Raw genomic sequence first — 22,311 nt, forward strand, 5'->3', positions numbered from 1 at the left:
AGACTGGGTTAATGGAAAAAGCTATCACTTGACTGTTTACATTCGTCAAGACAAATTTACACAGGTTTTATTTAGGCTATAAGATCCAGCTGTGACATATTTGCTCTTTTCAGAAACACTCATTCCATTTGCAAGACAAAGGAAAGGGCTAAGGTTTGAGCTGACCCCTCCACTCCTCAAGTTAAAAGATAAAAATATCCCACAGTCATGTTAAGCTCCTGCACAGCAAAGTTTCATATGTTAGCAATAGGATTAGCACTCTAGAGGGATTTCTCAAAGTAGACTTGAATGTATGGATCTATATGCTTTATTTAAAAGATTTTACTTTAGATATTCCTGCTGGAGTCTAATTCCCCTTGTCATCTGAAATATCCTTCATGATTACTGTTTGGCTATTTGGGAAAAAAAAAAAACACACAAACAACACATATGTTTAGAGGCAAATCTGAAGTCTGCCTGTTTTGAAAGAATAGCACTAATGTACCTTGCACAGGATATGATACAAGGCATTTTTAAAAGAAGTTGGTTCCTCCCAACCTGGACAGGAGGCAGACAGAATTTCCTTTGTTTTTAATAGACTTTAAACTAACCCTATTGTTTAGGGAAGGACTGAAAACCACCAAATGCCTGCACAATATTATGTTTTGTCTGTACTACACCATCTGCCTTTGCAAAGCCACAGCAATATTAGTTTTCCTACATGGCATTTCATGTTTTATGTATACTGTGATATCTCTTCATAACATTAACGTAAATATTTCAATACTGTCTCCAGGCTTAAAGAAAAATCCTCCCCTCTCCCCTTGCTTCCCCCCAGAAGACATTATTAGGTTTACTGGAATTCAGTAAATCAGTTGCCAGGATAGTAGTCCACATGCAGGGCTTTTTCTTGATAATATATAGAGAGCATTTCTTTACATTTTAGATGAACCAAAGGACATAACCGAATTTCTGGCAGTACTGTGCCGGCTGACAGATGGCAGGACACATTCTCTCATCAGGTGTCTCCTATGTTTCATGGGGTGAGACAAAAACAGGCAGAAATATAAGATTTGTCATGGGAATGTAAATAATTGTTGAAAATCAACAGAAAGAGTGGAGATATGAGGTCTCATGAAACCTCGAGACTATGATACAGTTACACTGTCAACGCAAACTATAAAAATCTTCCAATTCATTGAATTTTATTGAGTAGAAAGTATAGGAAAAAAGAGACTAGAATTCTAAATGTATCCACAGTTAGCTTAAAAGGGCAGAACTCCACATGGAATGTGATACCACGTACAATCTGCCTCTAACAAACCCCTGGCTACGCAACTAGGGCAACAGTAATACATTCAAGATGAAGGAGGAAAAAAAACACTTTCTTTCTCTCCTTTGACTGGAGTACAACGTTGTTGATTTAACCCAGCAGGTGGCTGAGCACTGCAGTAATTTGCTCACTCCCCACCCTTTCCCAGTGGGATGAGGGAAAGACTCAGAAAAAAGCAAAGTAGAACTCGTGAGTTGAGATAAAATTATTTACTAAGATAGAGAAAAGGAAAGGGATAATAATTGCGACATATAACAAGCGATGCACAGCAACTGCTCACCACCCCCCGATCAATGCCCAGCCCACAGCAGAACAGAGTGAGATGAACTACTACCTCCTTCAAAACTCCTTCCATGTGTTGTCATATGGTATGAAATATCCTTTGGACGGTTTAAGTCAGCTGTCCTGATTCTGTTTCCTCCCAGCTCCTTGACTCAGTACAACACTGCTTAGCAATAACTATGAACATTGGTGCATTATCAACATTGTTTTTCTCCTAGAACCAAAACATAGCATCATACCAGACACTCTGAAGAAAACAATTCTGTCCCAACTGAAACTAAGACAAATATAAATCAGAAGTTTCAAACTTTAGTTGAAAAATGGAGACTTCAGTGAGGTCCAGCTGCATCTCAAGAAAAATTGTGACCTATCCTCAGACAGATGTAACTTGTATAATTGCTTGATCTGTGGTGGATCTTCATATATATTTGAACACCTAAGAGCCACCAGAAGGTGCCTCGGGACAAACCAGTCTAGCACTTTGCTTTTGAAATTAATCTGGCCTTTGTGAACAGTTCCTCTTTAGTCATAAAGAGAGTCCGAAAGAGTCCTATTAGGATAAAGTGGAACCTGGACTATGAGACTCCAGAAAGACCCACATCAATGTGCCTTGTCCAAATAGCTTTGAACCGGACCTCAGATTCTCCCCTAGAGTGTTTCTCTTGATATGCAAAAGCCATGAAAACAACAGTTAGAATTAAGCTCTTCTTTATTCTTACTATCAATGAATGTATAAGCCAAACTTCTGAAACACATTCCCTAGGAAATAAAAAGTCTCTCTTCCTCCTCTTCAGCTTAATTTTCCACTCCATATGTTATACATAGCAGACAGATTTGCAATAGGGATGTTTTTAGGGGCTGAATGACAAGCATAAGAGTCCACAAAAAAGATAAACAAATACCACCAAACATCATCTCTAACATTAAAAATTAGAGTCTCCATAAGCCTAGAGTTATGCATTAACTAACTTCCTGACACAGATATTTTCCACTTTTTATTAATTGGCATACATTCTAATTAATTATGTAGCAAGGACAGCATGTAAGTCACCGATTTCAGTAATTGTTATAATACTTATGCCAGTGTTGAGATCAATGGAAAAAATTATTTTGAGCAAATGGTAACAAAATGTGTATTTTTAGAGCTTTGCAATCCAGGGTTTTAATACCATTTATATTTTTCTTGATATTAGCCTGGCATTTCAGAGACAACCACAGGGTGTTTTTTTTTTTTTAATTTCTCAAGGCAGTAATCCAGTTCCACAGGAGATGTAATTATCAACACCAAGGGGATGTAGATTATTACACATGAGAAAGCAGTGCGAAGGGATGACTAGTTCAGCAGGATTTTTTTTTAACTGAGAAGTTATAATGGTAATGGGCACTGAAATCTCATGGAGATCAGCTTTCTTTCATAGGTTTGCCTTTGCATTCACCTTTTGAACATGAAATAGATTTATTTTTTTCATGAAGAGAAAAGGTAACCATTCTGCATGCTTTTTTGCTTAATGAGGAGCTGCCCTGTATGAACAATTAAACCAAGAATACATAAAGCCTATATCTACTGTGAGTGAAATTGAGTCAAATACCAAACACAAATTCAAAACAGTCTTTGTAGTCTGATATAACTCCAGAAAAAAAAAATACAAAGAAAGAGATGCTCAGTTTTGAAGTGTGTTGAACAAAGTAGAAAACAAAAAATTATTGATTTCATGCTACAGATTTGTTTGTTTAGATCTGAAGTTTTTCAACCTCAACTCAGATGTGAAGATTTGCTGGAATAGAGTGATGGCACAAGGGAGTTACAAAGAAGCAACAGAAAAATGTCACTAACATTCAGAAAATATCCTTCCAGTTATCAAGAATGAACAGAGTGGAAAAAAATAAATACGATGATCTGAAATTATTCATGCTTCAAGGTTACCATTTACAATAAAGCTCAGAGAACACATGGTGCATACAGAGGCACTGCTTTCTGTTCTTGTGAAATAAAGTCTAAAGATTAAGCAAGGAAGAGGGCAAAAAACAAAAGATGTATTTTCCAGAAAAATAAATATTTAAAAATAGTTAATCATTCCCAAATTCAGGAATAATGGTCTCCTGTATATCTAAAAAGCAATTGCAGAATTTCTTATACTCTGCTTGTGAAATTCTTCTCCCAGTAGATCTTCCAAGAGTTTGTGTGAATTCCAGCTGGAAAACAGCTGTCTACAAAAAGCTAAAGAGAGATGACTGATTCTGTAGGCTTTGTTTGGTTCTTTCTCCATGAGGATGGAAGCAGAAAGTTTTAGCATGGACACAATATACTGTGGACACTGCACAGCTTAACACAGCTTAAATTCAAGTTTACTAATGTTCCCCTGCTACATAGCTTGAGATTTTATTTTAGGTTAGATAAGGAGAACGGCAGGTCTCTACATGAAGAAGAGTTTGCTCTCTGAGAAAATCAAGGAAATTCCTAAAACTTAGCAAATGAAAATATTTTTCATGTCTCCCATTCTGCTTATTTTGTAAAGGCCTCTGTTGAGATAACATACATTACAGAGTGTTACCACTAACGTGCAACCATGGATTGCCATGTGACTGCTCTGCAAAGTCACAAGAGTTTTTATTTACATTAGCAGCACCACCAAATTTCACCTGCCTTCTGTTGAAATTTGAGAAACACTGTGTTTAGACTTCTGAACATCTATGTATTCACAGCCTTGTTTAAAACTACCCTAACCAACACAACTTTCTTTTTTTCCCCTGGTTTGCAAGTATAACTATATTTTCTCAGCGCCTTTTTCCTTGAGATCTTCTTAAGCTGCATGATAGCAGGAGCACATAAATAAGAATAAAGTGGGCTATGAATATTTGATGGATTTGCTGCTGGGTATAGTGGGATACAAATTTACTTCAAGAGAGCTACCTTGCAGAGCCTGCACTGTGCTTGGCCACTGCTCATTCACACTGCACAGTAAGCTACACTTTTGCCTAGTAGATCCATCCCTCCTTCTGGAAGTTTAATGAGTTTGTTGAGGAATTTGATGTAAATCTCCTATCAATTAAAGATTAATCTTTAGGAAAAGAAAAAAAAAAGAAAGATTTCTCTAGTAAGAGCCTCAGGATTTCCTAGGAAATTCATGCATAAATTCTAGACGTAGTCAGAAGTCTTTGTAGTGCAATAGAGATGTGCGTGGCTTATGGCATTATTTTTTTGTTAATTAAAAATACACGCATTGCTACCATTCACTACAAATGAAACCTTGTGTTGCAATCTATCTATGAATAAGATGATTTACCCTGACTAGTTCCATTCTTCAGTGTGGTGTCCAGATGCCTTTGCAATGCTGTTAGCTAAGCTATTCTGTACTACCTCCTCCAGTAGCTCTCTTCACAGTGGGACTCTCCAAGGCTGAGCAAGCTTAGGATGTGGGAAAAGTGTTTTCCTGTGAAAAGGTATTTCAATTGTGCTGCTAAAGGAGATCAACAGTGGAAGTACTCTTTCAAGTCACATTAGGATTGTGGGAATCTATGAATGTGGCTTTGTAGAACTAAAAAGATAAGTCTTTCTGCTTTGTTGATGTGAGGAAGGGGAACAGATAACACCCCAGCGAGAACACTTGTTAAACACTGTGTGATAACACTGGGCATATATTTACACTGAAAAAATGAAGATGCATACTAGAGATTGCTTTGATTTTCATTTCCTCAAGACCACATGCAAAATTCAGTTTCTGGGGAATGGGGCCCGGAATCTGTACTCTGTCCTTAGAGGACTTCGTGATCTTCATGTGTCTGCTCCAGGTTGGGAAATTTTGAGATTCTGTGATTCCTTGAGCTCAGTGGTGCTATTAGGAATGAGTGGGCACATCTCTTTTCTTAGTGAATCCATACTCTTGCCACTCCCATTCTACAGCACCTGCCCAGTGGAAGATGAAGTTCTTCCATTACTTTAGAGAAAAGCATCTGGCATCTGCATTAAAAAATTAAAAAATAAAAATAATAATAATAATAAAAAATTCCTGATTGACCCAAGCCTACATTAACATTTTGAGCATCTGGGAGTATTTCATGTGTGTGTAAACAGAAAGTATCATGCACATGCACAGTGCCCTGGGCTTGCTCAGTTACCTGTGATAATGAATCTATGGTACACATACACATGCACAGTTGTGAGACAGATTTACAGCAATATATATGGAGATATATATAGATATATAGTCTGCCACCTGGCTCTTGTGGCTGTCTTTAACAAGAGACTTGGGGAATGGGTCAATGTCTCCTCTCCTCTGGCAGCATTTCGATGTTTTGTAACTGCTTCTGGCATACCTGTCTTGTGTTAGCAGAACCCCCTCAGCTGCTTGAAATGCACATTGAAAATAAGGACAGCACTGCCAGGGAAGCACTCCACCTGATTCCTTAGGCTGCCGACGTGACTGGCTGTTTACGGTTCTCACCACAAACAGTTACAGCTGCTTTTTTAGATCCTAATTTTCAAATTGTAGAGCCCAAGCCTTACAGTGTTGACTGGGGCTTATTTTACCTGTAATGGCATCTGCATAATCTCCCATTCTCTTCTTATCTACCTGTAAACAGCTCAGAGCATGGAATTTCTCTCACTGAAAATTTAGTAGTGTATCATACGAGGCTTCGATTTCAACCAAAATTCTCAGCTTTAAAGACTATAAGGCCTATATAAGCTACAGAGTTACAGGCTACATGAACACAGATGTGTATAAGTGTGTGCACATTAAGGTATTCATACATATATGCACACGAATATGTACATACACGTATATTTTTGACATGACATATGTACACAATAATAAATTTTAAATACATTTAAAAATCTGAATCTGGATTTATCACCTCTGACTCCCTTCAAGAGCAAAGAAGAGAAACAAAAAATGCTCCCATCACTGAGCTACATCCAGCAGCATTATGCTATGGTCCATTTTACACTAACACCATTTCTCAAAAACTTAAGCAGTGTAGAGAGAGAGAAGGTAGAAGGAATCATACACAGTATGAATTTGTAGTATTTGTAGTAGAAACTGAAGTTCTATGTCTTATCACTTATAATATGGCACCTTTACTTCACCTGCTGCACTTCAGAATGCCTCACAGCAGACAGTCACTAACACTACATAAGGCCATTGGTTCACTATTTCCATAGGACGTAATAATTTCCTTCCAGGTGGAAACATTGATGTTAAAACACTTTCTATCTAAAGAAATTATGTCCACATTCAACTTCAGAGAGTAAAAGTAGTCAACAGACAGTTTTTGTGTTAGTTTCTTTATCACCATGTATGTGTCAGTAAAGGAGATTCTCTTAGCTGCATTACGGACAAAAGACATCTTCAAGAAGCTCTGAACTAGAGGTTTCATCTGGGAGGAGTTCACAGCTTGGGGAAGTGCTCCCTGATACATAGAAGCATTTGATTTGCAAATGTACACAGGGAAGAAGATGGGAGGGAATAGAGAGAAAACAAACCCTGGAGAATGGGGAAAGGACTAGGATGAAAAACGGTGGTTTAGTGTCTTCTATCAATCTTGACAAAATGCAGAGGAAATGACTACCTGAAGCCCATACCCTAAGGGCAGGTCAGTGAGCACTGCAGTGGGCCTACTAGCTGCTGAGAACAACTATGGTGATGCTACGGACCATCTCGGGTACATGGGCAGGACAAAGTTTTAGTTCATAAGGTTACTGAGAGGCCATAAATTAGACAAATGCATGTACACAATGACAAGACCAAAGGCAGAGGGATCAAAGTGAAAGGCAAAGAGTCGCCAACATCCAGGAACTCAGCTCTAAGGAGATTGCTCAGCCCTGGGGATTGTGTTTCACCATCAACCAAAATGTCAAGTATTTTAGTCAGAACAACAAACTTGTGCCAAGTTACCTAATATTTCCTTTGGGAAAGCAATGCTAAATGAGTTTTGAATTATCTCATGACAACCAGAACTTTTTTTGGAAAATTAACAGAGAAATTTAGCACTCTAATCCTTTATGGATTCTTTTATCATGTATCCCTACTTTAAACAAAATTTAGCACTGATACTGCTGATTACTGCTTTACCAGTATCTCATTACAACTTTGGCAGATGGACCTGCAACAGCTAATACTGAGTTCAGTTTATTCCTTGTCTTTCCTTTTCCTCTTCTCCCTCCCCTCCCACCCCACCAAATCAGTAAACAGGATTTTCCAAACTGATTTATAAAATGTACTCTGCAAACACTGAGATATTTCTATCCAGCTGTTCCACATCAGCGAAGATTTGTTCCTTAGCATTGGGCAATGCTACTAGAAAATAACACTTAACTCAATGATTAATTTTGAAAAATTGTTGAAAAAGAACTACTGTCAAGACTGTGGGATTTTCCTGAATCAGTAAAGGCTTCCATAGAGCTGGCAAATCTTAGTTAACTGTTTAACTAGTGCAAGTGAGAAACTGAATCTAAAATAGTGCAACTGTTTAAAAGTGCAGGAGAGAAAACAATAACTTCCCATTTACTTTTATTCTGAGAGTCGAATTCCCACTCAAATTCAGGTCTTGTTTCTGGTTCACATGCTTGGAAGTTAAGAAGGCAGAAGGAGAAATCAAAGTCCTACATCCTTCTCTCTCCTTCCGTTCTATGAGCCAGCATTAGGGCAGAGTAGAGAAGGGTATTGGTTTTGGTTGAGGGTAAAAGTGTCCTGGCAGTGCGCTTTCCTGCACACAGGAACCCATCAGAAAGGCATCAAGGAGGTCTATGCGGCACTTCCATACAGATAGTTTTTCCCTCTATTTCATTGATCTGTGCTACACCTCTCAGAGAGGCAATATGAATCTTTACAATGAAGAGATGGTGAAGAAAGAAAAACATAACTAAAATGGAAGTCCACTATATATGTCATATTTACCATATACTCAGTTTGCTGGTCTCAGAATATACAACAACATAGGTTCCACATTCATCAAAAGAGAGAAAAATAACCTGTTTTTCTAGATAGAATTAGCCCTGCATTCAAATTACATAATAGAAGAGTTTGAAACTTAGGCTATGGTTGTGAAGCAAAAAATAAATCTGCTGGAGTAGTCTGCAAAACCTCACACCACCAGGTTCACCCATCTATAATTGAAACCTTTGCCCTAGCTCCAAGGGGGGAAATTACACGTTCTAGAAATGCCTTCCCTCCTGCTGTTTGGTGAGTGCACTACCTTCCTGGCTAAGGCAGCTTTTGCAGTGTATCCAATGTCAAACAAAGCTCATCTGGCACTCAAGCTTGGCCAATCCTATTCTTCAAGTGGTCTAAAGATTTTGTGATTTGGAGTTTTTCCATTTGGTTCTGTAACATCTGAAGATTTTATTCCTCTTCCCTCTGTACCATGTGTCACACTGGAATCAAGAAGCCAATACAACAAATATAATTTTGACCAATGTTGCATGAATGCCAACATGGGGAATTTCAAGAGCAGCAGCATCAATCAGGGCATGAGTCACATGTGGAGAGATTTACTTAACTGGAACTTAATGAATCAAGCCAGGAACAAAATCCTCTCTATTCATGGTAAGAATAGGAACTTTGGTCTTTCTTAAAAAAATGATTGCATTTCCTCAAACAATTCCAGGCTTATGCAAAAATGTCATTCTGCTGGTAATATGAAGCATTATCTTTGAAAGATAAATTAACTGAAAGGTTCTCTTAGGAGAAGAAAACATTCTCATCTGTCTGTTGTTAAAAGCTATATTTAATTAAAATGTTTAATTAAAAACAGTCATTGAATACATTCAATATATTTTAATTCCCCTGGTCTATCTATTCAGAGTTTGGTACAACTTATATGCAGTCAAAACTACTTCTGTATGCATCACCACAAGAGAATTAATGCCACAAATAAAACTACTAATTTATTTTTAAGCTCATAACCTCCCATTAGGATGAAACAGATTTTGTACATGAAAATGAACAAAGAAAGGAAGTAAGCACGAAATTATGGAAGAAGGCAAATGGAAAAGATTCAACACGTTGTTCAGTGGGATCCTTTAGCTGTGGCAGGAGAGCGGGGTAGGGGAATTGAAGTCTGAAGGAAGGAAAACTTGTGAAAAGTCTCCAAATGTGTTTGGGTGTTCATGAGGGATATATTGCCCACCTCTAGAGTATTCCTGTAAATAACCACTTTAAAAGAAAACCAGATTAAGTTTTGTTGTGGACATCATCCTTCTACATTACTGCCTGACAGACAGTCCATAAAACAGAAGTTTGATCCCTGCATATTCTTTTTTTTTTTTCCTTCCTAAGGCTTCATCCATCTCTGTTTTTGCTTTACATAGCCTAATTCTGCTACTCTTACCTTGCCATATGTACCTTCTCTTCCACTGTGCCACCGTACACAGTGCACAGAAATCACCCCCAATGGGCCAGAGACCCAGAGCTGGGTCTGCTCCAGTTCTATGGCTGCTGCTCCCCAGCATGGGAAGCAACAGGTGATGGCTGACCACTCACACCTGCCTCAGCTTCCGGATACATAAGGAAAACATTGGGCCCATATCTCCACACGCAACCTCTGTGCATTACTGCGCATAGGCAGTTAGGCATGCATCCTGCCTCCTTCCCCTGGCCCCCACCCAAGAAGCAGGAATCCATCTCCAGGGTGGAGCTGGGTTCCTGGGAGAGCGCTGGAGGCAGGCTTCCCAGAGCCATATGGTGCTCCAGACACTTCTCCTCCAGCCAGCAGGCAGAGCAGCAAGAACAGTCTTGCCTGATCCATGGCACAAGGCAAACAGAGAGCCAGATGCTGACACAGAACCCTTCGATGGGCAGGGGAACAGCAACACAGGCTTGTTAGCAAAAAGATGTAATAGCTGGGTGTAAAGGAGGGGAATGCAGTTCTAATGCAATAGCAGGGGAGCTGCAGCAAGGTGTTCTCACCTCTGCTTCACCTTTAACAAAATCACAGCTGGGAAAGCAATGTTCTCATTGATTCATTATATGCATAGATCAGGAAACATAGATTTAGTCCTCTCCATCAGGTATTTGGGAAGTTAATAAGTTTCTGAGAAGAACATATAATAACATGAGTTTATCTTCAGAGCTAGCTTTTAATGTGTAGCATTTCTGTTTATCTTCATTCCAGTTTCAAGCACTAGCCCTAGTGAAAAAGACTTTTCTTTACCAAACTCATACAAGAAACCCAAGAATGTGTGCAGTGGCATTTGCAACAAACTGTATTGTGTACCAAATGGGTGAGATGGGTACCAGCATAAGAGGATGTGAGGAAGAAACAAGGCCATTACTTATTTTCCTTTCCTTTCAGGGAGTTTCTCTTTTGTTTAACAAAGCCAGGGCCTCACTTACTGTTTTAATATAAATTCAGTGCTTTCACTCAGATATACTAGATTTACAAATAATATTGAGCAAGTGCCATAAAGCATTTCTTGGTCATTTTTTGTTGTTGGTTGGTTGGTTTTTGTTTGGTTTTGGGTGTTTTGTTTTGTTTTGTTTTTCTGGAAACTTTGCTTTTTTTTTTTTTTTTTTTTTTGGTCCTTGTTTGGACAGTGATTATTTGTCTTAGTGCTGAACTGAGAATCTGCTTTTTAGGAGGCATGAGCACCAAAGAGTGTAATGGAGATCGTCATTCTGTTTCAACACATCACTCCATCAGTATAACATTTTTCTGTCTTTTTGTCTTCTCATTCCACTAAGAATAATGGTTACATATGAGAAGCCTACATTCAAAGTCCATTATTAACAATAAGTGTTATCTAGCTAGTGTAAATGGACCTCTCACAGCTCAAGGAAGAGTAGAAGTAGGTTCTCCAAATACACACTGCAGAAGCGAAAGGGCAGGAAAGGTGCAATTGGGATTGGAAGAAAAAAAGCTGATGTGGTCATCACTTGTAACTGCTGCTGCCTATATAAATGTTTATTGAAATGCTACCTGAAGCCAAACTACATGCAAGGGGCACCTCAGAACCCTGTCCACTGGTGCAGATTTTTATGACTGTGGCATGCAGGCTCTTGTTCATGTCTGGTGAAAATGCATAGTGAATGGTGGTGACTGTGTTGAAAAGTAGTGTTTTGTACCTGAGAATTTTCTCTATCAAATGGTGCTATTGTTCTCTTTGTTGTAGTTTCCACGGAAAATAAATAGGAAAATAAATAGGAAGCATTACTTTTGGAGTAATCAAGAGAGCCAAGTAAATGAAACAAATTAAACACAACACAATGAAATAGTATAGTTAATGGAAAGATCATTCGTATTTCAGATTTTTTTTTCTTGACATGAAATTGGAGCCTTCACAAAGCTGCATGAAGCTCTAGAAATCTCACTGTGGGCAGCAACAGTGGTGATTGTCCTGCACTGTTCCATATTCGACCTGCATCTGTGAGAGTGCTTTATGGATCCATGCAAAGAATGGGAGATAGCCACTGCCCTGTTGCTGCATTTATAGGCTTCCCTAGGTAGTCAGAGACTTGCTGGTGACTGCTAGTGAACCTGGCAAGTCTGTTCTGTTTTCAGAACGTAAGCTCATAAAAGAGCACTGAGATGATTTCTACTTTTGTTTTTTAGGTCTGCTTTATTAATACAGTTTATTAGATTTATGAGTGCTATTTGATTAGAACCTCTGGACCCTGCCATGCAGAGCTTTATTTTCTCAAGCAGTGAGACTATAACGCGCAGCAAGGAATCCAGGCAATAGATGAAAAATTATTTGTCATTAATATTGTTGTTTTCCATTTGTGGGGCTTTCCCCTGTTTTGGAAGGGATAAGCAGTGGTTTAGGGTACAGAAAGCATTATAAACTTCTTTCTATGTCTCATATGACTTCCTGCGCATTTCCTTTGTCCTTCTGCTCCCTCTGAGCTGGCAGAAGCTCTGCTCTTCCGGCTCGGGAAAGGAAGAACAGGCTGTCATTAGTGGAAGCAAGCATAAGCCACTCATTTCCTCACCCAGAGCAGTGCCACGCTGCTGCCAACTCACTCTACATTTTCCAGCATTTTGTGGTCTCCTTTGAATCCTTTCATGGCCTCTTTTGAATCTCTTCGTGATTCGTCACCGATTGCGACCACAGTTGGGGGAGGCTAGTAAGTACAGAAGTGAGAAACAAAGGCATACAGATAGGGTAAGAACAGTGCATACATCTTGGCAGAACAGCATGAGTTCAGGGGGACAGGTGGCAGCACAAGTGAAAGGGCTTGGCAGTGCCAGCAGCCCCCCACCATGAGCATCCGGGCACACTGGACAGTGCCAGGCACCGCCACAGCCTGGTCTGCAGAGCTGCTCCAAGAAACAGCCTGGCCAACTGCTGAGGAAAAGCTGTACTTCAACAGAGCAATAAGGATGTCCGGAGTGGGGTTTTAAAGAGGTGAGATTCATTAGCAGACCACTGTGTACAGTTTTGGTCGCCTCACTACAAGAAAGACATGGAGGCCCTGGAGTGTGTGCAGAGAAGGGCAACACAGCTGTGAGGAGTCTGGAGCACAGGTCTGATGGGGAGCGGGTGAGAGAACTGGGATTGTTCAGTCTGAAGAAGAGGAGGCTCAAGGGAGACCTTATTGCTTTCTGCAATGACCTGAAAGGAGGTTGGGGTGAGGTGGGGTCTGTTTCTTCTCCCAAGTAACAGCAATAGGATGAGAGGTTCAGGTTGGATATTAGGAAAGATTTCTGCTCAGAAAGAGTGGTGCTGCAGTGGCACAGGCTGCCCAGGGAGGTGGTGGTGTCACTATCCCTGGAGGTGTTCAAGAACCGTGTGGATGTGGTACTGAGGGACATGGTCAGTGGGCATTGGCCGATGGTTGGACTGGATGATCATAGAGGTCTTCTCCAACCTTAATGATTCTGTGATTCTAACTCTTGAAATGCTACATTAAAACAGTTCCTCGCTATAATATAAAGCCACACATACCACTCACTCATCAGCCTTACTCCGAGTGCTTTAATTCCTGTGTCTTCTGACATAATTCTGACAAAGAGATTTCACTAGGAATAAATGAAAATAAAATATTAAATAATTATTACCTTTTGCTTATGATAAGACTTCTTCAGTATCATAATTCATTATAGGCAGGTAGCTGTCACAAAAACCTGTTAAAATGGGACAGTTGTGAGCTGAAAATAAGCTATTCATTCAGGGTTTTCTGTTTGCTACGAGTTCTTTTTTAACTCATTATACAGTAGTGTTTCTGCCCCCAGTTTAGATTTTTATAGAGAACAGCATGGTCTCAATGTCAAACAAAACAGTGATTGCTTTGGTACACTCCCATGTAAATGGTTCTTCTGTCAGGAGGCAGCTGCTAAAACTTGACAGTCTTTGTCATGTAAAAGTAGACAGATGGAAACAAAGATAAATACACAGGCCAAGGAAAGGCAACCTCTTGCACCCAATGTTTTTCCTAGCTCCTGCATTGTTGCATAGAGAGAAACTGGGAAGAGACAGCCTCAGACTGGAACTGGCTTCTGAACAGATGTGTTTCATCAGCTGAAAGAAAGAAATTGAGCAATATTTTTCCTAATGTTAGTCTAAGGGTGCTGATCCAACAAGCACAGGTATGGAGAGATTGCTGGTTGTAATGTCATCCTCTTACCATAAAGAAATATGTATTCTGAATTATTTGGTACGAGAAAAATTTTAGAGGATCTTAGAAGATGCATACCAGAAGTTTCAGAACAACTACTAAAATGCTTTCTAATGTATGGCTCTTAAACTGAAGGCATAGCAAGGAAATTCTCCTCAGTTGGCATGCTTTCTGCTTGTTTTTCCTGCTTTGTAACTAATGTACTGTTCTCTTACTGGTGGCACTGTGCCATCACCTCCTCTGCTTCTGACATGTTCTTGCATCTTGAACATAATCTGGATATTTGGTCCCTGTTTTCTTAATGCTGTGGGGACTATTAGAGGAAAAACAAACTCCCTAATTAGGAGATTTTCCAGATGGAGAAAGCATAGTTCCAAAATTATATATTAAAACAAGGGAGAGTTTCCCTAAATGTCAGTGACTTCAGTAATAGGTCAAGTGTTATACAAGTGTTGTACTTTAAGCTTTTAAAAGCCATCAGAAATCTGAAGCTTTTGGTGCTGACTGTAGTGTAATGTGCAGAAAGTTTTGTATCATTGCAAGTAAAAGCAATACATTTTATACATTTATCATCTTTAAGTCATTAACCTATTTATACTGGGGCTAAGGGTTATCATCTCTATTTACTAAGTGAAGAACTGCAATGAAGAGGGACTCGACGCCTTACTGGAGGGAACAGAGCAGTCTGTGATGAATTCAGGACTGCTGCAAGTGGATACTTATGCTATGCTTCCTACAGAGTATATTTGTTGCCTTTGATCAGCTTTTGTTCTTGCACAAAGGCCGTAGTATTTCAAGTGGCGTTCTGCAAATAAAAAGGATTTGTCATCATGAAACACTGCTCGCTTTTCTGCACATTCTGAGTAAAATTTGATGTGCCTATATGAGATGGACAAGTAGAAAATCATAAGTACATAGATTTAAATGAATAGCGTCACTGCAAATTTAGTTTCTATCTGCTTGCTCAAGTATTGTCTGACCTCCTTTTGGATCAGTGTTGAGTACCACAGCTGAAGCCATTATTTCCTTCTCATTTATTCTGAGTTCTCACCACTGGTCTGGAATAGCCACCTCTACTCCGGAACCTCCAGCCCATGTGTGTTGGTTACCAGATCACTGCAACCTTCGTGCTGAAACAGCTGAGCCGGCAGCCTGCCAGCAGAACTCAAATCAGTGGCACTTCCAATGGCAAACTGTTCCTTGGGGAATGAGGCACAGCACAACTGTGACTGACATGTTGCCATGACAAAGGCCTCTGTGCAAGCACAGGGAATCTGGGTCTGGGTTTCCTGTGAATGCGAATACTGAGACCCACATCCACCAGGAGTAAGAGGTCTAGCACCTGAGAGATCTACAGTTAATGCACAGAGGGTTTATTCAGGCAGCAGTGGGCCACAGCACAAGAAAAATCTGAGTCATTGGAAGAATAACGTCTCTTCCAAAATGACCTGCCATTTGTCATGCTTTCCTTTGCAGCTGAAGCTAGACTGTCCTTAGCAGAAAGTAATAGGTTTCTGGCATGGCATGTATGGGCCACAGGAACTGGCAAGGAGGAGGAGAATGCAATGGAATTTGAGTAAAGACAGGTCAGAGGGCAAAAGGCAAATTGGGATGTTGGAGAAGCTGGTACAATGAGGAAGAAAGTGCTCTGGAAGGAGATGAAGCAGAAAGTGAAATGAAGAAATATGACTAACAGCCTACTGCTGTCACAGGAGTAGTTCTTCCCAACCCTCAGCTCCCTGTAGGATTTCTTTCTCCTTTCTATCAAATCTGGCTCTTGGCACTGTCTGGATGAGGCAGTTCAGCTCACTAAGTCCCAGTGAAGTCTGTTCTCTTGTTGAATCACGGGGCTCAGGCAGACAGCAAGATGACCATGGGAGCCAAGAGCCAGGGCAGCAGAGGCAGAAGTGTCATCCTCCAGAGCACTCAGACTCAGTCCCCCCCCTAAGCCTCACTCTGAGCAGAGTCATCCTCAGAGAGAAGCAAGCATGTCTGCACTAACTGCTCATTGTATCTGTACTGAACTCTCATCCAAGCTGACAGAGGAAGGGTGCATGATGCTGGCCCAGAGTGTAAGAGAAGCTCTTAGAGAGGCAATATTGCATTTAATGGATCTTTCTTTATTAAATCTCGTGACTCAGAGGCTCTGAATCATTCCATTTGTTTGATACTACCATTTCTGTGACTTAGGGTGCCTAAAGAAAATGCAATCACTGAGTCTGAGATTTTATTAAATCCTTTCAATTGGATCACGCTTGAGCACAAAGTTATTTAACAAAAAAAAAAAAGCTGTTTAGCAAAAAGTGCTATTGCTGTATTATATGTGAATGCATCCCTCATGTGCTGTTATTACAAGATTCTCTTTGGGTTCTGCCCTGACAAACATTTATTTTAATCTTATCCTTTGAGCATTTACCAGCTTTTGCAAATAAAGGCCAATGCTGTTACGGCACAGTGACACACACAGGCATGTTCCAGCTGATGCTAGGTCACAAGCACTTCTAGCACTGCAAGGATTCAGGCATCCAATTCACACCAAAAAAATAAAAATAAAAATAAATTATATGTATTTTTAGGTGCTCTGTCCTTCAGATTGTTAATATGCTGAATTCAGAAGAGGGCTACAAAAGCATCTAGATCTCAAGAAAAAATCTGTCTTATGAAGAGACTGGTAAGCAAAATGGATTAAACCTTGCTACAAAAGAAGGTCAGAGGGGATCTTGCCATGATATGTGAGGAGCAGTATGGGGAAGAGATTTCTGCCAAACTGTCCTTTATGCCTGCAGTGGCAGAGCACAGTTTGGTAGCTGTAAGCAAGAGATAGAGAATGGCTATCACTCCCTCCTCCTGCCACAGTGTCCATGCAGCACCCACAGGCATCAATTTGCAGGGCTGCAGAGAGAGGAGAACTTCAGGAGCAGCCAGTTCATGCAGTGCCACCGATGCTCCCAGCCTTTGGTTTCCTTTGTGGCTGGAAAGCTGTCTGATAGAAAGGGACCTCAGTGTACTGATGAACAGTCAGCTGAATATGAGCCAGCAGTGTGCCCACGTGGCCAAGAAGGCCAGTGGCATCCTGACTTGTATCAGGAATGGTGTGCTGAGCAGGACTAGGGAAGTCATCCTGCCCCTGTACTCGGCACTGGTGAGGCCTCACCTCGAGTACTGTGTTCAGTTTGGGGCACCTCAGTAAAGAAAGGACATTGAGGTACTGGAGCAGATCCAAAGAAGGACAACAAGGCTTGTGAAGGGCTTGGAGAGTATGCCCTATGAGGAGAGACTGAAGGAACTCGGGCTGTTTAGTCTGGGGAGAAGAAGACTGAGGGGAGATCTTATTGCTCTCTTCCAGTATCTGAAAGGTGTCTACAGAGAGAGCGGGGCTGGTCTGTTCTCACTGGTGACAACTGACAGGACAAGGGGAAATGGCCTTGAGTTGCACCAGGGGAGGTTTAGGTTGGATATCAAGAAAAACCTCTTTACAGAAAGGGTTGTTAAGCACTGGAATAGGCTCCCTAGGGAGGTGGTTGAGTCACCATCCCTGGATGTGTTCAAAAACCATTTGGATGTGATGCTCAGGGACATGATTTAGCAGAGGGCTGTTAGGGTAGTATGGTTAGGTTATGGTTGGACTCAGTGGTCTTTAAGGTCTTTTCCAACCTGAGTAATTCTGATTCTTAGAGAGCTGCTTCTAGAGCACTCCAGGCACCTTGCATCTCAAGGAGACCATGGCATGGGTGTCCTCAGTCATTTTCATGCCATTCTTGACAAAAATGATGTACTCCCGTACAGAAATATGTGATTTTTCCAGTCACCTTGATCCTCTGGTCTCATAACTGTCACTCTCACTCTCCCCCTCACTCCTTGTCTTTCCCTACACTTCCCTATGGTATTACTTTCCCGTCATCTGTGCTTCTAGGCAGGAGGTATCTGTGCATATCTGTGAATAAGGCTGGTAATGTTTTACAAGAGGTGGGAGAGGAATTGCAGTGGTAAAGCACAGATCTTCCCTCCACTGATGACAGGAGGCCAGCATGACGGCAGTTTTGGTGTTGTCTGCTTGTTTTCATATAAAGGGCTCCTTATTATACAAGGTAAATCAGGGCCACTGATTTATCTGCTGATAAATCAGGGCCGCTGACTATCTGCTAGGGACTGCCATGGCTGACTGGCAGAGCTCAGAGGGCTGCCATCAGTGGTGCAGAGCCTAGTTTGAGGCCTGTAACTAGCGGTGTTCCCCAGGGGTTGGAGCTGGGTCCAGTCTTGTTTAACATCTTCACTAATGACCTGAATGAAGGGATAGAGTCCACTCTCAGCAAGTTTGCTGATGGCAGAGAAAGGAAAAGACTGCCACACGAGAGGAAGTAGAGGGTTTAAGGAGGAGAGAAGGAAGTGACCTAAAATATAAGAAAACTAGGAAGAGAAGGGATGAGACAAGAGCTGTTGCTGAAAGCAGTAACACCTGCTGGGGATACTCTCATATAGATTGGTAGATGAGGGGAGGGCAATGGATGTTGTCTACCCTGACTCCAGTAAGGTTCAGCACTCTTTCCCACAAGATCCTCTGAGCAAAGCCGATGTGGTTTGGACTAGAAAAGCAGACAGTGAAGTGGACTGAAAAGCAGCTGAACAGCTGTGCCCATAGGATGTTGATTGGTGGTACCAAGTCCAGTTGGGAGTCAGTAACTAGCGATGTATCCTACAGGTAAAACTGGGCCCAGTCACCTCTTTATTTAATAGTTACTTTTTAACTCAGGGCCATAAATCCTAACTTACTGCAATACACCACAGCACACAGTTTTACTAATTATCACCTTGTCAGCAAGTAATATTACAAAAATAATGGTAAACATTGCTAAAAGCCTCTCAAAATTTGTCAAGGAAAAAAAGTGACAAGTTTTTTACAAAAATGTGCATCAATCTAGCTGACCTATCTGTACCATATTCCATTAATAAAATCCATTACAAAGTGATTTCCTACTTAGCTCAACTGTGTTATCACTGTGGTTTAATGCATACAGCAGCACAATAGGCATTTGCATTTTATCTCCATTTTAACATGAAAGCCAGAATCAAGGACTGTACTGCTTCCACTGTGTCTTCAGTATTGCATATTTCTCGCTCATCTTATCAGAAAACAAGAGACACTTCAGCTGATATTGTGGAGGGCCTCACATAAGAGAGAGCATTTTGAAAACAATCTCTTTCATGTGCTTCTCAGCAGCACTTCAAATGCAAAGAGCAAGAGCTGACCCTCAGCACTGTTGTTCATAGAATCATAGAATCATAGAATGGCTTGGGTTGAAAAGGAACACAGTGATCACCTAGTTTCAACCCCCCTGCTATGTGCAGGGTCACCTGGATGGCTTCCTTTCCCTTCCCTCCAATGTATTAACTGCACCGCTCAGCTTGGTGTCATCCACAAACTTGCTGAGGGTGCACTTGATGCCATCGTCTATGTCATTGATAAAGATCAACGTTGAAGAGCACCGGTCCCAAGACTAACCCCTGAGGGACACCACTTGTGAACAACCTCCACTCTGACACAGAACCATTGATCACAACCCTTTGGCTGCGTCCAGCCAGCCAATTCCTAATCCTTCGAACAGTCCATCCTTCAAATCCACACCTCTCCAATTTAGAGGGAAGGATGTGATGAGGGACCATGTCACAGGCCTTGCAGAAGTCCAGATAGATGACATCCACTGCCCTTCTCCCATCCATCGAAGCTGTCACTCCATCATAGAAGGCCACCAGATTGGTCAGGCACGATCTGCCCTTGGTGAAGCCATGCTGGCTGTCACAAATCACCTCTTTATCTCATATGTGCCTTAATATAGCTTCTAGAAGGATTGCAGGGAGGAAAGGATGTTCTCACTTTCAGAGGCTTTAAGTTCTCACTGCAGATGTGACCATCTTTTCCTGGTACATTTTTACATCATCTAGCATAACATAAGGACGTTTTGAGACAAATACCATCAGTAGTGATACAACATATAATCACATTTTGGAGTGTGTGAGGTAACCCTGCCAGAGTTACATGTTGGTTTGTCCCCCTGTGAGTCTACAGAAAATCGGAGCTGTAAAAGTTTCTGTTGATTGCAATAATATTTTCTTTTCTCCTTCAAAATATAAGAAGAAATAAAATAAAAAATAAAAACAAAAACAAAAATAAATAAAGTGAAGCATCCTACCAATAGAACCTTTGTTTTGGAAATCTATCCATGAGGGATGGATGCCTGATTCAGAGAAGTAACTTGATTAATACAAAGTATTAGACTGCGGTTTTCTTCGAACATCTGTTTTTGAGTTAGATTTTAATGGAGGAGATGTTTCTGTAATTCTGTCACTCCTCAGCTAAAGCACACACTTTTTCCTTATTTCCTCTCTTAAGGGCAACTATCAGCTCGATGCTGTGGCCATTACCCTGGGACCTGCAGGCAGCCAGCACCCAGTTTGACCAGCAGACAGACCAGAAGGGCTGACAGGTTTGCTTGAAATCCAGAAAACCAAACTAAAATCCCTGTGCCTATTCTGCCAATTCAAATGCACAAGCTATAGACAATAATAGCTAGTATTCAGACAGGGGGTCCCTACTGTGAACATGGAACTTACAGTTTACTCTTCAGTTCTCCAATACAGTATACGGAGAGTATTAGAGATAGAGCGCCAGAAGCTTCCCTTTCATGTAGGGAAAGTTAATAGTGGTAGGCAACTTGAAATGGTTAGTACTGGGGTCCCTCTGTATTCACATCCCTTATGATTTTGAAACTTGCCCTTTAAATCTGGCATGGATACATTTTCTTTGCTTTTTTTAACCTATCAAATGTGATAAATCAGTATTTTTAACTCATTACCCAGCAGTATGATTTCCCCAGGGAAAGCTTTAAACATTGCTTCCAGCCAAGAAAAAAAGTGAACTTTTGAACCAGGGCTTCAAACTATTCAGGGTATTGACAACAAACTACACATTCATAGAGCTCACTGAAGCCTTCTACAGATCTGTTTTGTTGCAGTGACCCATCTAGAGTAATCACAAGGGCTGACATGGAGTTTCTGTAGTCTCTTTAGTGCCAATAATAACTGAAAAATTCTGTGTAGTGCCACTACTGAAGTCTCAATAAAATCAAAAAATCTTTGAAGATTTAAAAAGCTTACAGCCTCTGCTTTGGCCAGTTTTTTAATGTTTTGGTGTGAGGTATTTCTTTTTATCACTGTTAACAAGCCAGAATTAAAGGCAGAGTTCTAGGGCACTGCTGCCAAGGGAGAGCAGAACTCCACTCTGCTTTGTTCTCCAGTATGGATTGACATCCACAAGAACCCGGAAAATTCAGCAGGTTGAGTGGAGGGATTTCCTTAGGAGATTTTAGGTCTTCCTCTCTGTTTTCTTGGTTTGTTTAAAACCAAAAGTTTCAACTTGTGGTCATGGCCTCCATGTGAAGCCAACAAAAGCTCTTTAACAGTAGTGTGATACAACTTCATGACCTCTTCCTACTAGAAAAAATACCACCAAAAAATTGAACAGAGTCACTGACACGTGGAGAGAAAACAAATTAATGACAGTCATTAATTTCTCGAGGAACAACCAAATGTGGAAAAAATCTTACCTGAACATGTAATGAACTGCTTAATGAACCAGAACACAGACTGATTTGTTCTGTTAGAACAGGGATTTTAGTCCCAAATTTGAGCATCTCATTAGAGCTCCATGTGAAATATCAATGGCAACATCATTCAAATCTAGTGTTAATTTTCTTTCTCTGCCACAAATATACTTCTCTTCTTATATGATTCTCTTCTTCTTAACTAATTCTCTACCAAAGAGTAAAAGGCAGGAAAAGCTGAGAAAATATAGCCTATTTAGCTTGAATCCCAAACAAAATCCCCTATTTCTTCTGCCATTTACGTCAAGCAAACTTTCACGTAATGAACATGAAATCAAATGCAAAGTTTCTCTTTCTTGGCCTCAGACAAACAAACATACCAGATTTCTTTCCTCAGAGCTTACTCACAATTTCTAGTTTTCCTGCTCTTCACAACAGACATACTGAAGGCATGAGTATGCCTATGATAGAGACCAGAAACCAGAAATTTCCTTGGCATCAGAGAAAATGCCCTAGTTATCAGTCTTGTCATTCACATCTTCCCTCTTCTTTTCCTCTATATAAG

General features: G+C 40.6%; 1 long non-coding RNA gene across 1 annotated transcript in view; it reads right to left on the minus strand.

Annotated features, from left to right (window-relative positions):
• The window catches only part of LOC121109067, a 68,844-nt gene that overhangs the window by 31,464 nt on the left and 15,069 nt on the right, over positions 1–22,311 (minus strand). Inside the window, exon 4 of the long non-coding RNA XR_006933784.1 lies at positions 13,592–13,657. This is a non-coding gene — a long non-coding RNA (uncharacterized LOC121109067). The remainder of the gene's footprint in view (positions 1–13,591; positions 13,658–22,311) is intronic.

This window comes from Gallus gallus, chromosome 1 (assembly GCF_016699485.2).
Source record: "Gallus gallus isolate bGalGal1 chromosome 1, bGalGal1.mat.broiler.GRCg7b, whole genome shotgun sequence".
Classification (NCBI taxonomy): Eukaryota; Metazoa; Chordata; class Aves; order Galliformes; family Phasianidae; genus Gallus; species Gallus gallus.